The sequence below is a fragment of the Maylandia zebra genome, linkage group LG1 (genome assembly GCF_041146795.1).
Source record: "Maylandia zebra isolate NMK-2024a linkage group LG1, Mzebra_GT3a, whole genome shotgun sequence".
Lineage (NCBI taxonomy): Eukaryota > Metazoa > Chordata > Actinopteri > Cichliformes > Cichlidae > Maylandia > Maylandia zebra.
Window position 1 is genome coordinate 19360571 of NC_135167.1, and position 14502 is coordinate 19375072.

General features: G+C 39.8%; 1 protein-coding gene across 3 annotated transcripts in view; it reads left to right on the forward strand.

Annotated features, from left to right (window-relative positions):
- Nucleotides 1–14502, forward strand: part of zfhx3b (zinc finger homeobox 3b) — a 287455-nt gene that overhangs the window by 68989 nt on the left and 203964 nt on the right. Inside the window, exon 1 of one of the 3 annotated variants that reach the window (XM_076882862.1) lies at nt 9776–9805. The exons of the other annotated variants lie outside the window; for them this stretch is intronic. The gene's annotated coding sequence lies outside the window, so the exon portion shown is untranslated. Of the gene's footprint in view, nt 1–9775; nt 9806–14502 lie in introns of those variants that run through there. 3 annotated transcript variants of the gene reach the window in all.

The following is a 14502-nucleotide window of genomic DNA, read 5'->3' on the forward strand; positions in this document are numbered from 1 at the left end:
TTTAAGATGGGAGGAAAATCTGTTTTCAGCGAAGGATCTTTTTTCAGTTCAATGCATTAAACTGATAAGCTGTTATATGTGATTTTTTTTATACAAGAAATTTGTTTAGTGCTATTTTGGTTATCTAAACGAAATCTGGAAAAAGCTTAGCACAGTGTCTTATTTTAATAAAAAAAAATGCATTTTTCTTCCTGACTATTTAAAGGCCTTTGCTTTTGGAATATTTTCTTTTAGGCACAATACCTCTGAATTTTGTGTATGATTGTATTTTTCTATGTTTTCTTTCTTTATCCCTTCTTTCTTGCTTTTCTGCACAGATACAATAAACTACATTAAATGAGAATTTTTATAACATGGATATAGTAGTGGGTCTTTATGCTGTATGGTTATATTTAAAAAATGACACTTAAGCTACAAACACTCTTAGGCTAACAAAAGTTCAGCTTCAAGTTTAAGCGGTACAGTTTTTCTTTTTTCCCCGTCATGCTGTGTTTGTGTGTACCACTTTCACTGTATGCAAGGTTTCTGAGAACTCATATGTGCGAAGATGGAGCTCAAGCAATGCATCCCAGCTGAACTGGGAATATATTCCACTTGTCTTAAATAGTTAGGTCATGAATTCACCTGGCATGGCACCTCTGTCTCAAATAGGGGTCCTCTCTTCTGCTTTTCCTTCCGCTCACTATGTATCATGCAGCGCTGAGATGTTGTGAAGCTGCTCCCCACTGACCACCTTAAGGCCCCCGGGCTTTCTGTGGGGAATGAGCTGACTTGCTGACCACTTCAATAAAATTCAATCATGGGTATCATTCACAATTCTTGTAACTATGTTCAGACTTTATAATGTGACAGGCTCTGTCAAAATCTAGATTATTGGAATAGAAGTTAAAGCAAAATTTTCCTCCAATGGATCATTTGTGGGTGGGGCAAATGCTGTTACTGAAAGGTGTGCTGAAAGGGAAATGGGAAGACTTTCGGAATATTGATTCTTGTTAAACAAGGAAAGTTAACTTTTCTTGAGTTTATCAAACTAAATGCAGTGTGAACAGGTATGCAGGGCACTAACGGTTCAGTGTGTCTGACAGGATGTTTGTACGTATCAGTGTTGAGTTTGATGCTTACAAATGATTACCCTCTTTTCTTTTTTTTTTAAAAAATGTATATTTTAGATGGTTTTTTTAGGTCTCTGTTATTCCATGTGGAAAATAGCAATTTTGCCACATTGGATAGTACAAAGTCTTTATTAAGAAGAACTGATATCCCTTTAAAATTATCAGTGATGCAGTAAAATTACTCATTGTAAAACTTTAATTTCACAATGAAAAAATGGAATTTTGATATGAATGCAAGCCCCATAGTCATAATCACAGTCCTGAAAAAGAAACGCCTTGCACCGCTCTGTTATCCTGATCAATTATATTTAATAATCTATTTTACATCCCGACTAAAATCTCGTATGACTCAGTTCTACTGGCTAAAAACTAAATGCCGGCTGATTCATGCTTTACAAGTTTTGATTGACAAAATGATGAAAATAGGATTGGTCTGTAGAGAAAAGCAGCTTCGTGGGGCTGAGCTTTGGTGGCTTTTTATTGTCCATCCCTTCTGAGACATGCTGCACAGACTCAGGTTTATTTGACCTCAGCCACATTGTTGACTTTTTCAAGGTAATGGGAAGCATCTTATTGTGTTGTCTGAGGTACGTTGATTATTGCTTTCCCTATGAAAGTTTCTCCAGGATCAAAGACTCTCTCATGCATTAATAAAGGGTGTTTTGTGAGACTCTTATTAGCTGTAATGTGCCTGTCTGGTAATTCATGTCTGATGGCAGCAAGCGTCAGTTGTAGGCGGAAGAATGAAAGAGCACAGACAGTGTTGTATTTCAATATTGCTGCCTTTTATGGGTACTGGGGCTAAATTTATATTGATCTGAATTTGATAATGATTCTATTAGCTCTATTAAATCTGTATATATTCAAGGGCTCAGTTACACACTGAAACAGAAAAAGAGCCAAAGAAAACAAATTAGTGTGTAAGGGTGGATTGTGTTGCATGTAATATAAGAGGGGGCCAGCGGGGATCATCAGGAGCTGTCAGTGAAGTTGGAAAGGAGAAAAGAAGAGCCTGTGTTTGTGCTTGTGTATGTGTAAATATCTAAATTGCTTCTGGCAGATGATAATTAATAGATGTAATAAATTATTCAAATTGTGCGTGGTGTGTGTGTGTGTTTGTGTGCGTGTGTGTGGGAGGTTAATATACATAAACCTATAATATGTTTGTGTACATTTTAAAATGCAACACTCTGTTTCACAAGTATTTTTGTGCTATAAAATTTTATATTATCACCTGTTTTTTTTATTAAAGGAAGTTTAGCATACCTAGCTGCATCCTAGGTGATAATCTTCTCCTCCAACATAGAAGTTGGTCCGTTTACAGAGGCCACTAGGTCAGTTGTTATTAACACACTTACCAATTATTGGCACATCACTGACACTGGTCAGCGAGCCTGCCAATACCTGTCTCCTGCTATCATGGCCAGACAAAGGTCATTATCAGAGATCTGGGCCACAATGGGGGACCTCAGGGACTCCACTATTCACCGGCTCAACAGGCCTATAGCCAAGGCAGGTCAGGTCAAGGCTAGCGCCCGCCCTCCAACCTCAGCCTCTCTCTGACTTCTTCCTCTTCTCTCTCTCTCTGCGTTTCTGCCTCATCCTGTTTTTTTTCCCTTTACCACACGCCGCAGCTTCCATGAAAGACTTTACTGGCACACCTTGATATTTTCTTAGTTTCCGGGGATGTTTTCTATCACTAGATTTACAGCCATGTAGGTTATCATCACTGAGTGCCTCCAAGCTTTGCCTGTGGCTTGCAGTTAACAGTTGATATGGAGGAATCGCAAGTCATCCTCAGTGTTTTCATTTCAGCTGGCACCATAGGCCTGATAAATCTTTAGGAAAACACTCATTTAGATGGTATGCATATGGATACATGCCTTGAGAGTAATGCGCGTTGTATACTTAGGGGAATTAACATAAGACATTTTACACAGTCTAAGAAAAATATAATTCATGCATAATTGATTGGCGGCATGATTGCCTGAGTTTACTGTCATTTTTCTGTGGTGAGACAAAGTCTTTCCTCAGGCTGTTTAGCCTAATGGACTTTGGGGATATTTAATTTAGGGCTGTCCAGGAGCTGATGTGGAGCTCCAAATCTCTCACTCCTTTTTATATAACATATATGGATCCAACTACTCAAATGACTCTCATTTAGCACGCAAACCCATGGTCAGAGCCAGTCTAATTGCCTGTCATTTTGATAAACTCCATCAAGTTATTTAAATGTGTTGCGCCTCACATCCCAGTTTGAGGCGCAGGTGAGAAGAGAGGGTGCCTGCTTCAGTCTGTTTCATGACACGCTCTCGGTTTACACACAGTTGTGTTCGACAGAATCACAGTATAGTGCAAAATCTACTGTGTATGAAAATGAAAGATTGTGGAAACACACCACAAACACATCTTTAAAATCATGAAATACAAACGTCATCTAGGAAGGGGCGTTGTGCACTCTTTTGATGTTGCCGTGGAAAAAAGACTTGAGATTAAAAGAAGATTATAGTCAAAGTTTAATTTTTCAGTTATAATTTTTTAATAGTCTTAATTTGACAGAACTGTAGCGATCAAGGGGGAAGGACTGCAGACAAGGGTCCAGGACAGAATCAAACCTGGGATGCTGCAGCCTTTTGTCGGCTCATCAAGTGAGCTAAAGTTTTAACATATTTTTGATCATGATGGTACTACTCCTGTTTTCAGTAGTGTAAAGTTGCATTTGCAGTATTACTCTATTTATCTGTCCATTTTGGAAGTACGATTGAGGGTATTCACTTTAGTCACTGAAACAAAAACACACCAGCCACTGAAGAATCATACAGGACAACACGTACATATTTGTTTGTGATTTTTTGGAGGGGGAATGGTGCGTGATTATTTTGACCTAGCATTTATAAGAAAATGCTCACAGTAGGACTGAAGCAGGTGTGGAAGCCCATCATTGGTTGGTTAAAGTTTAAATGCTGCTCTCTGCTTTCAACAAACTGGTTTGTGTGTTGCTGAAGGCGTTGGACAGGTTGTTTTAGTTATTAATAAGTCCTCTCCAACAGATAAACTGAGATTGGCAAGCTGTCTGTCATGAAGAGGGGGATGAAATAATAAACGTGAGGATTCTTGGAAGGTTTTCTTCACAGTTTATTTATAGTGAACACTTGCTCAGTCCAACACAATACTAACTGATGAATGAAAAGATTAAAGTTGCAACAAGAGTTGGACATTTTCACAGCTAGGCACTTTCCACGGGGCGTACCAGCAGGCTAGGAACTTATGACGGCTCAAAACCAGGACGGGCTAATAGCCACATTCGGCGGTGGGCCCTTTCACAGCAGGGTGGACGGGGTGAACAGAACACGGCCAAGCCCCCGGTCGCCGCTTCATTATCCTGCTGTAACCATCCACATCAGCAGACACCTCCGCTCCAGCCTGCTGGGCCTGCTGCTGCACCGACCACTCGCCCGAGACGAAAGGCAATGAACTCCAAAACATGCCGTTCATCTTCCAGATGGAGTGATTTACTGATTTAGCATGGACTCTCTCCCCCAAGAGCCACTGCACCCATATACCAGCTTTCCCCACTCTGCTGAATAAACATTTATATTCTTTAACTTGATGTTCTGATATTATGAAAATAGAAATCAAGCAGTCGAAATGCATTTGGAACATTCTCTGCATAACCAACCGATGGAGAAAATAGAGAAAAATGACACTGGGGGAGTAAGTGAGGAAAAATGAATATATCTGACTGGACTGCGGTGTTCAGAGGGGATTTGAAATTGTACTGGGGGAGGACGGGAGTGTGGGGTTGCTCCTTTTCTTGCTGAGTTGTGCCGAAGAGGAGAAGGGGCACAGTTACTTTTTATTTCCCTCTTTTTTTATTACCTTCCAAGAAGGAGAGTTTTTTAGAAGCTGGATTTCAATTTCGTAATTTTCTCATCACTCTGATGCGGCCACCTGTCTCTTCCTAAGATCCCCTTCCTTTGTCTCTTGAATAATAAGCCTACGTCCGCATACGAAATGGGGTAAGGAGAATGACCAGGGAGGGAAAATAGAAGGTGTTAGTGAGGGAGGCAAGAAATGAAAAAGTGGGGGAGAGAAAAAGAATATATATATATGTGGAAAAAAAAACACAACACCGCAATAGAAGGTGTGCTGGGGGAGGGAGGGGTGTATTAAAAGATGAGAGAGGTGACCTTTTTCTCCCGGCTTGCGTCTGGCCATCAGTAAGCAGCCATGTTTGAGAGGGAAGCCATTTTCTTGTCCCGCTCATTATTGTTGTGTTTTATATTCAGCTGTGTTGGGATTCGCTGGTCACTGTTCAACCCTGCAGTCATGTCAGGCTTCAGTTGAAGGGTGTATATTATGTCTGTGTCTGTGTGTGGAAGGTTTAAGGGAGGGGCTGTGAAGGGTAGCCAGGGGCGCTAAGGATTAGACAGAAAGACCACTGGGTTGGAGGCCAGAGCTCAAGTTCATCAAAGACAGACAGACAGACAATGGAAAGCTCTTCAGAAAGCAATTGGGCTCTTAGTGATTTTGGCGTCTGTGGCGTTGGCCGTCCTGCAAAACTCTCTTCTTGTGCATCGCCGTCATCTCCACCTTTTGCTCCTTCATGCCTTCTCCCAGTCCAGCTACCTTCCCGTAAGGATGGCCAGATGCCACGGTGACCATTTGTGTGTTTATTTGCGTGGTTCATTTTCTCTGTGTGTGTGTGTATGAGGGACAAAGGTGCTATTTTTTCTGGGCATGCGCACGGGGTCAGACTGTGCTCTGAGCACAATACTTGACGATAGCACGGCACACACAGATAGCACACCACCACTACCATCAGTCCTTCTCCCTCCTGCCCTTCTCCCAACCTAACCTCCTCCCTCTTTACACCCCTTCACTAGGACATCTGCTCCCCTAGCGTAGCTGCCATTGTGGCGCTCCTCACTAACAGGGGTTTTAGCCACTGGTGGTGTGAAATTAAACAGCCACCTCGTCCCTTGATGATAAGTGGCGTCCTGTCTTCATGCTGCGGCTATCTCCTGTCACACAGCACAAGGTCACGCTTTCAAGGGTGATCATGGGAATTAGACTTCACTATTGTAAAAAAAAAGAAAAAGAAAAAAATGATAAAGAGTGAACACGAAGGAGCAATAGTCGAAACTATCTTTTTTTTGGTGCTGTTTTCTATTTTTGACTGAACCCCTCTATCTGATATTGTATTGGACATGAAAATACACTGAATCACCTCCATCATGCAGCACCCACATCCATTTTGTGCCCTGTTTTCATGAAAGTAAACACTTATGTGGCTGTCTCATAGTCTTAATATCATCAAATATTCTATTTGAAACACGGGTGAATATTCTAATTACGTATCATTCACAGAGCCACAATCAGAAGGTGCACTTAGAAAAAGGAAAAGGAGCCATAGAAGTAATGAAAAGGCTTTTTTCCTTGGCAAATTATCTTCTTGAAATTAATAGTTAATATTTTAGTATTGTTATATATTTTTAATTCACCCTTTGCATTTTTGCAAATATAATGTATCCTTCCACATTCATTTCGCTGCGCGGTCCTGATGAGTACTTCAAATGTGAATTAAAGCACTCAATTTTAAGAGGAAAATGAGTAATAATTCAAAGATATTAATAAAACATAATAATGCTATTCAGGAAAATTGAAAGTTGGAAAAACAGAGGAGAAGGAAGGAAGAAACATTAACTCTTAAAGTGTTTAGCGATGCTTTATGGTTACCCGTCTAGAAAATGATGCGCACCGAGTGGATATCAGGCACACGGGAGGTTTTTATGTCACTGGTCAGATGGGAGCGTGAGGTTGGAGAGCAGATGACAGTTGTGTGAAAGAGGAGGACTTTAAGAGCGAGTGGGTTAAACTATTAATTGTCTTGTTTATATAGTAATTACACCTTGTAACTTGTACCATGGTGAGGCCAGTAAGCAGACAGATGGAAGTGTGTGGCAGTGTGCCGGTCAGTGCTGGACACAGCAGCAGGAGGATTAGAGGTGACTCTAGATCACTTTTTCCCCCCTGTCTCATAAGATATCACTTTCTTCCCCATTCACTTAGTCTCTCTCAATTTAAGATAGTTAAGCAAAGGAAATGAAATTCCATTTTTTTATACCAGGGCTTTTAAAAATAATATTAGAAATTCTCATGATTATGATAGTATTAAAATGATTGAGATGGACTGTTAATGCCAATGGAGTAATTTTCCAGTTCTACTTAAGCCCTAATAGCAGTGATAGAATGGCCCAGCTGGGCCTTTGGCCACATCATTTCCTTTTCCAGGTACAGAAGATGGGCATCCTGTGGCTGAGGACCAAGCAGTTAACAGGCTCTACTGGGGACAGGCAGCTGGAGACTGAATTAGACTGTATAATAAAGTGCAGCACGGTGAGGGTCACATGGATAGTCATGAATTGTGTAAACAATTAACTTTCAATATCTTTTGTGGATTTTAAGCTGAGTAAGTGCGTGTGTGTATCTCTGTGTGTGTTAGCTGTTAAATGCATCTTTGTTTAAATCTTTTATGAGAAATATTAAATCTGTTCAAGTTTAGGCTGCGATGTGGTGAAAATGATCATTAGGTATTCAGCAGAGGCTCACAGCCTACATATTGAGTGATTGGATGAGATTCTTGTGTTTCTGTTGTATTGGAGTGATTCTCCTGCTTGGAGGGAGAGAGAGAGAGGAGGCTGATAGTGCTGACATAGTCTTGGGGGTCCACTCTGCAGTCATGACTCCTGCCTGGCTGTTTGCCCTCATGGGTGCATATTGCAGCAGCCTGTTGACCAGCGTGGCAACTCCAGCTTACACAGCTATTTCCACCCCCTCCCGCCGTCTTCTTTATGTGTAAGTGCAGGCCCTAAACTTAATTACTCAATGTTTGGCCATTCATACTACACAGAAATTTGAACTCATTCTTTCATAATTAATTATTTGTAGTGGTTTAGATTACAACAGTATGAAATTAGCTAAACTAAAACTATAGTTAACACAAAGAGTACACACAAAAAACCCGTTTCTTCTTTTTTAAGTTACATCACAAAATTTCATTTTTTTTCGACATACATTAACAGGAGGAAGTGAGTTTTGGGTTTGGTGTTTCAGGCCCTGAAACCCAGTGTTACAGATGTTTGCAATGTCTACACTAAGTTTACTTTAAGTTTACACTAGTTTTATTGTAGTTTCTATTAATATCTTCAAGCTTTGTCAGAGCTTTGTTACAATCACAAATATTTTCTTAAAATTCTTTGCTTAAAACACAAAGACAAAACCCTTCGATATTGGAGCAAAAAGGGTTATTTTTTTTTGTGCGTGTGTGTGTATGTAATTTTAAATTGATCATCTTATTAATTAATTAATTAATTGGTTAAAACTTTGTTAAATCAAATGATTATTCATATGCTAATTAATCAAATCCATTTCAATATAAATGTGTCAATGGGATATTGAACTGTAGATTAAAAATGATTTACTGTGAATATTGTAATTGCTTTATTGTACATACCATAGAGCGATGCAGTAATTTTGGAATATTTAGCACCAAACGTAATGAGATATGATCATCTTTAAAGGGATATGCTCAAATCAAAAGTTTAATGCTTTTTAAATTGCTAAAACTCAAAAATATGACTCAGTCTGACTATGAATTTGCAACCATTTCACCTATTTTATGAAAGTTTGAAACTCTGTGTTGAAATTGCTTGTGTTGAATGAATTTTGTGTAAATTTGATTTTTGGATAATATTAATAGTAAATATTTTTATTTAAATCATTTTTATTATAATAATTTCACTTGATACAGAAGGCTTATTTGTCTGTCCACCTCACGCTTGTACTTTATCTATCTTTTTCTCTTTCACTGACACACACACACACACACACACACACACACACACACACACACACACACACACACACACACACACACATAAAGGTATAAATCATTTTGATGAAAAAATGAGTGGCAGTGTGATTTGGGACAGCTTGGAGCCAGCAGTGATGTCATTAGGCAGCACCTTGGATGATAAGGCAATCCCAGCCATTGAATAAATAAATAAATTAAAATCATATCTTATGTATTCTTTTCACCTCCCTTCAGACCCCTGCTATCACAAATCCTGACCCCTCATCCCTGCCCCCCCTGCCACCACCCCAGCCTCCACCAAACACACATATAACAAATACACCCCTTCGCTGCTGATGCAGTCGCCACAACTGCTCCCTTCCCCCGCATGTCCACCGGCATATCAGGAAAAAAAAATGAATGCAGCTTTGTAATAAATAATGCATTTTACTAATACGCATTCAGGTGGAGTCAGTCTTTGGCCCCTTCTCATGCACATCTAGAGTGAAGAGAAATATAGCATCCAAGAAGGGAAGGCTTTCCTCCTGAACTGAAATCGGTGACGGCTCGATAATAGGCTAAAACAACGAGCATGAGAGCGAAAGAGTGAGACAGAGAATGAGAGAGAGGGAACAGAGGAAGAAGGGGGGGTAAGAGAGAGGGAGAGAGTGGCAAGCATATTATAACTCATCCATGTGGATCACACTAGTAGATTGGGAGCAATCCCTTGTTGAAATTGTCTTCTAAATACTTAGAGAGAAGGAGACAGAACGGAGCGGCCAGCCCATCTCAGTGTGCCTGTGTGTGTACTCTCACACTGCCTGCTATCCCAGCCAAGGTAGAGAGACCTCTGACAGACTTCTTGCATGTGTGTGTATTTCACTTTACTTGTGTGTGTGTGAGTGCATGTGTGTGTGTGTGTGTGTATGCATGTGCTCTTCCCTATCTTGTGGGCCAGCCAGCTAGTGAGTGTTTGCCTGTGTGTTTGAGCGAGAGGGAGAGAGAAGGTGTGTGTGTGTGTGGGGTATTATGCACCCTGGATGTTGCCTCGTGCTTTAAACAGCTGCCTACAAGCCCAGGTAGTGCGTGCCGGCTTCTAAATAAGCAGCACATTCACCGTCCCCTTCAGGACGGGAGGCTAGGCTGCAGAGTGTGAAATCAGACTAATACAGTGGCGTAGGGCTGAGCAGGAGCAGGAAGCAGCTCCTGCATGACTTACTTAGACCAGAGGTTTAGAGGACAAGAACCAGCAGAAGAAAAAGAGGGGACTGGACGTCAGAGAGAAAAGGGAGGAAAATAAGACAGTAAGGTCAGTACATTTTTTTTAAATTTCTGCTTTGTGGAATCTTTCTTTGAGTGTTTAGTAGTTTGAGTACAAGTAGTGTGAAGCTGGGACTGAGGCTGTGACTGCTGTGTTTTGCTGGAGAAAGTATTGATCTTTCTAAGTTTGTGGGAAGTGTGCTCTTTTTGATCCTGCCAGGTGAGAGCAGATGGAAACACTAGATGTGGGGGGGCTGGCTTAGAATGGCCCAGTTCTTTATTGTGCGTGCATGCATGTGCGTGCGTGTGTGCATGTGTGTGTCAGGTGTGTGTGTGTTTAGCATGTGTGTATGTAATGGTATAGAATTATTGTATTTACATAACTTTATGCATAAGTGACTAAATGTACTGTGCAGTGTATTATGGGCATTTTTTTTAGATTTAAGAATTTAAAGTAATGTTCAAGTCGCGTTTGTGTGTGTGTGTGTGTGTGTGTGTGTGTGTGTGTGTGTGTGTGCGCGTGTGTGTGTGTGTGTGTGGTGAGTACACCCAGAAGGGCTATAGTGGACTAGATAACAGGACGGTCGTGATGAACAAAAAAGAAAAAAATTCCTTCCTTTATCCTCAGTTTGCGTTGATGCCGTTACCATTAGACGCCATTGACAGACAGAGAGTCAGTATATGGTCCAAACACACCACCGTCACTGTGTCATGTGGCAGCATGTTACCCAATGAGAGGGTCAGTGTATACAGGTGCAAAAAGACCATGTGACTACGGTGCACACACACACACACACACACACACACGCACACACAAGATGGTCTCCACAGTCTCAGTAGAGAAAGTTGAGTTTAGCAATGCAACATGCTTTTTGTAAATTGAACATTTAATGCAAATTGAATATTACAGATAATGAGGCGTTGAATAATTTTTTTAAGGTTTTGGAATATACGCCCGGAAGTTTGCAAAATTTTAATTTGAAATTCTTGTTGAATTGAGCCCCCCACAAAAAGAAAAAAAAAATCTGGCAAAGGATATTGTTCATCCAAAAGCAGATTTTGAGTTGGTGTGAAACACTGATGTGTAGGTATGAGCATGTGCCAGAATTTAGATGTGTTTAGCCACACACAAGCACAGGAAAAGTGAAAAAGCCTGGACTACCAAATTGTCAGCAATACTAAAGACATCAACACAAAAATTTCAGCCATCCATCACAGCTGTCGGCCTGTTTCTGTGGCGACAGTGATTTATTCTAGGGCTAAAATCCATTTGGACTTTCTCTCTCTCTCTCTCTCTCCATCCCTCACTTACTCCTCACACTAAAAACCACATATAAACCCAAATACCATGCACAGCAACTCTCCTGTTGTTAATAACTGTTGATTTTTTTTTCCAGTTGCAATTATTTCGAGTTGACAAGTGTTGATTGGAGAATTATCTGTCCACTTACAGAGCTGACATGGCTCAGGGGCAGGTGTTCAAAATATCAAATATGTTTTACTCTGGTGAGTGTGGGCTTTAACAATTTTTATTTTTCTACTTTCAGAGTAATATTAACCCTGATAGTTTGGTGATAGAGCGTGCATACAAATAATCAAAAGAATCACAGTGTTTACTGACAGCCATTTAAAGCATCAATTTGGCATTTTTTATTTATTTTTTTTTTAGTTTTATGGGGGCATATTCATAACAAATACAAATTTAGTTTACTCTCAGTCATATAAATGGAATGAAGGGCAGGAAAAAAAAAACATTAAACACCTCTTAGTATAATGCAATATTATTCAAAAGCACCAACATCACCAGCCTCAAAATGACTCTGAAGTTAAATCTAGAGCTTCCTAAAAACCATCTAAAGAAAATTTTTTTTTTAACTTCCTAAATGAAAGATCCATCTCACAGATGACATTTCAGACTCCAAAATATTTAGGTCAGTGTACTTAATAAACTGATATACATTTGCGAGTGCACATACATTTAGTTAGTGAGCATGCTATATTTAAATGTTCTTGTTGTCATATCATATAAATTCAAGACACTTGACCACATTACTTTAAAAAAAAACAACCAAAAACTGCACCACTCTTTCAAACACTTCAAAATAAAAGAGTGCTCAGTTCCATATTTTTTTGCCTTTGTGTTGAGGAGACCACTACTTTGAAAGTTTTGATAAATTTCAATAGAAATCTTTCTCTCGTCAGTAAAACGGCAGAGACTCGTGCATAAATTAAGGGTTTCAGATAGTGGTGATCCAGATTCTAAGCTCCAGAAATCCACACAGGAAGTAGCTGGTATTCTTACAAGTGTTCGAGACTATTTTTGACATGTGTATTAGCCGGGCGGTTAGCTACTGTTGTGCTCAAGACACAAGAAGAATAAATGTAGAAACATGAATCAGATCTGACATGTGGTGTGTATGTTTCCACATACAGATTGTGTTTATGGGTGAGGATGAGGAGGAAAACAGATGCCTGCTACAATACTGGTTTCCTCCCATTCTTTATACCGCTCTCATTTAATTTCCTCTCTTTTTGTCTACTGCTTCTCTGGTATTTTTTCATATGTCAGATGATAAGTCAGGTCCTACACTGTGCAGGAAGATTTATAAGTCAACACACAGCCCCTAATATCCCCCATCTGCCAACAAACACCCAGTTTCCTAAGCCCATGTTCTTGTCCTAAGCCTTGGCCCAGGCTCTCTGCACCCTAACACTGGTGCGCGCATGTGTATGTATGTGCGTGCAGCCACGTGACTGTGTGCTCGCCGCTGTCATGTTGCCCGATGGGTATTTGTCCACTGCTAAATCATGATGATGCTACTTTTGCAGATGCATGGTCAAGGCTGTCAGCTCTTAATATGTTTGTCTGCACAACTATCTTTGATGTTGATCTGAGCTGGTATGTGTGTATCTCGAGTCGAGCAGAGCAGGGAGTGCTGGGTTGCGTGCTTAGCTCTGTTCTGGACTGTGTACATCTGGAGGTGTGACGCTAACGTAGAGACTGAGGCTGGCCAGAGAGGTCACTCAGGCTCTGTGGGAGCCACTACTTTGGGTATGCCTCGCAACCATACGTTACAGAATAAAGACGCTTCATCTGTGTTCATACTATAGATGAAGTGCCTAGTTGGATAAAACTCTTACCCTTACCCTGGGTGTTAATTGTAATACTTTTATATATATCTGCACTTCAGTTTAAGATAAACTAAAAATATTTAAGGGGAAAGTCATAGACTCACTGATCATTTCAAGAATTTTAAAACTTTTTGTGTCTCTAGCACACCTACTATTTCATTCCAGTCCAGCTGCAGTGCTAGTCATGTCTGAGGCCTGTGTGACTGAGGCTGTGAGTGGTTCTGCATAGTGATTGAACTCCGTCTAAGGTCTGGGCCTTGCCATGATAACGTGCCAAACTTAGCTCTGCTCCTAAAATCCTGGATTAATGCCTGCTTTAAGAGCTTAACATGGTCAGCCATTCAAACATGCACTGGATTGACTGGGCTACCCTAGTTGCCTGTTATCTCCTCTGGAGTTTTACAAGCACAGTAGTCAGCGGGGGAGAAATGTAGCAAAATCACAGCCTGTGTTTCTCCACCCTGTACACCACTGATGTGGTATGCTTACGAAAAAAAACATTTATTCTAATTAATATTTTTTCTAATAAAGTTACTGCCTAAACTTCATAATGTGACTTTAATTTAATGTAATTACAAACAAAAACAAGAACATATTTATCTTTCTTTCATTAATCTCATTTTGATTTAAATGCATAAAAATCTTACTTTTTTTATTATAATTTTTATTTGAAAGAATAAATTACAAGTTGTGGAAAGCGGAACTATTTTTTTTAATCAAAATTAATTTGTCATTGTCAGAATGCAAAAATTTTAAAATGTTAAGATGATTTTTCTTTTTATTTAAGTCAACATTAACCCTATAATACTTGATACAGTTTGTTATGAACTAAATATTCATACACTTTAAGTTCTAATTTCCTTCCTTCTCTTTATATACTAAATAGACACATTTGTTGTTGTTTTTTCACATGCTGGCTGCAGAAGGTTCAGCAATATTAGCTTAAGGTCCATTGTTTTTCCTATCCTTTTGTGTGAACAGTGCTTTATAGCACACCACAATAGAGCAATGCAAGATATTTGAGTTTAAATTCACTCATTTGGTTCTGAGGCTTTTGTTAGCATATGAATGCTGGCATGGTAGCTAGTGTCTTTGCTTCAGTCCTTCGATGTTACAAACTCTATTGGCTTTGTACAAAGAGTG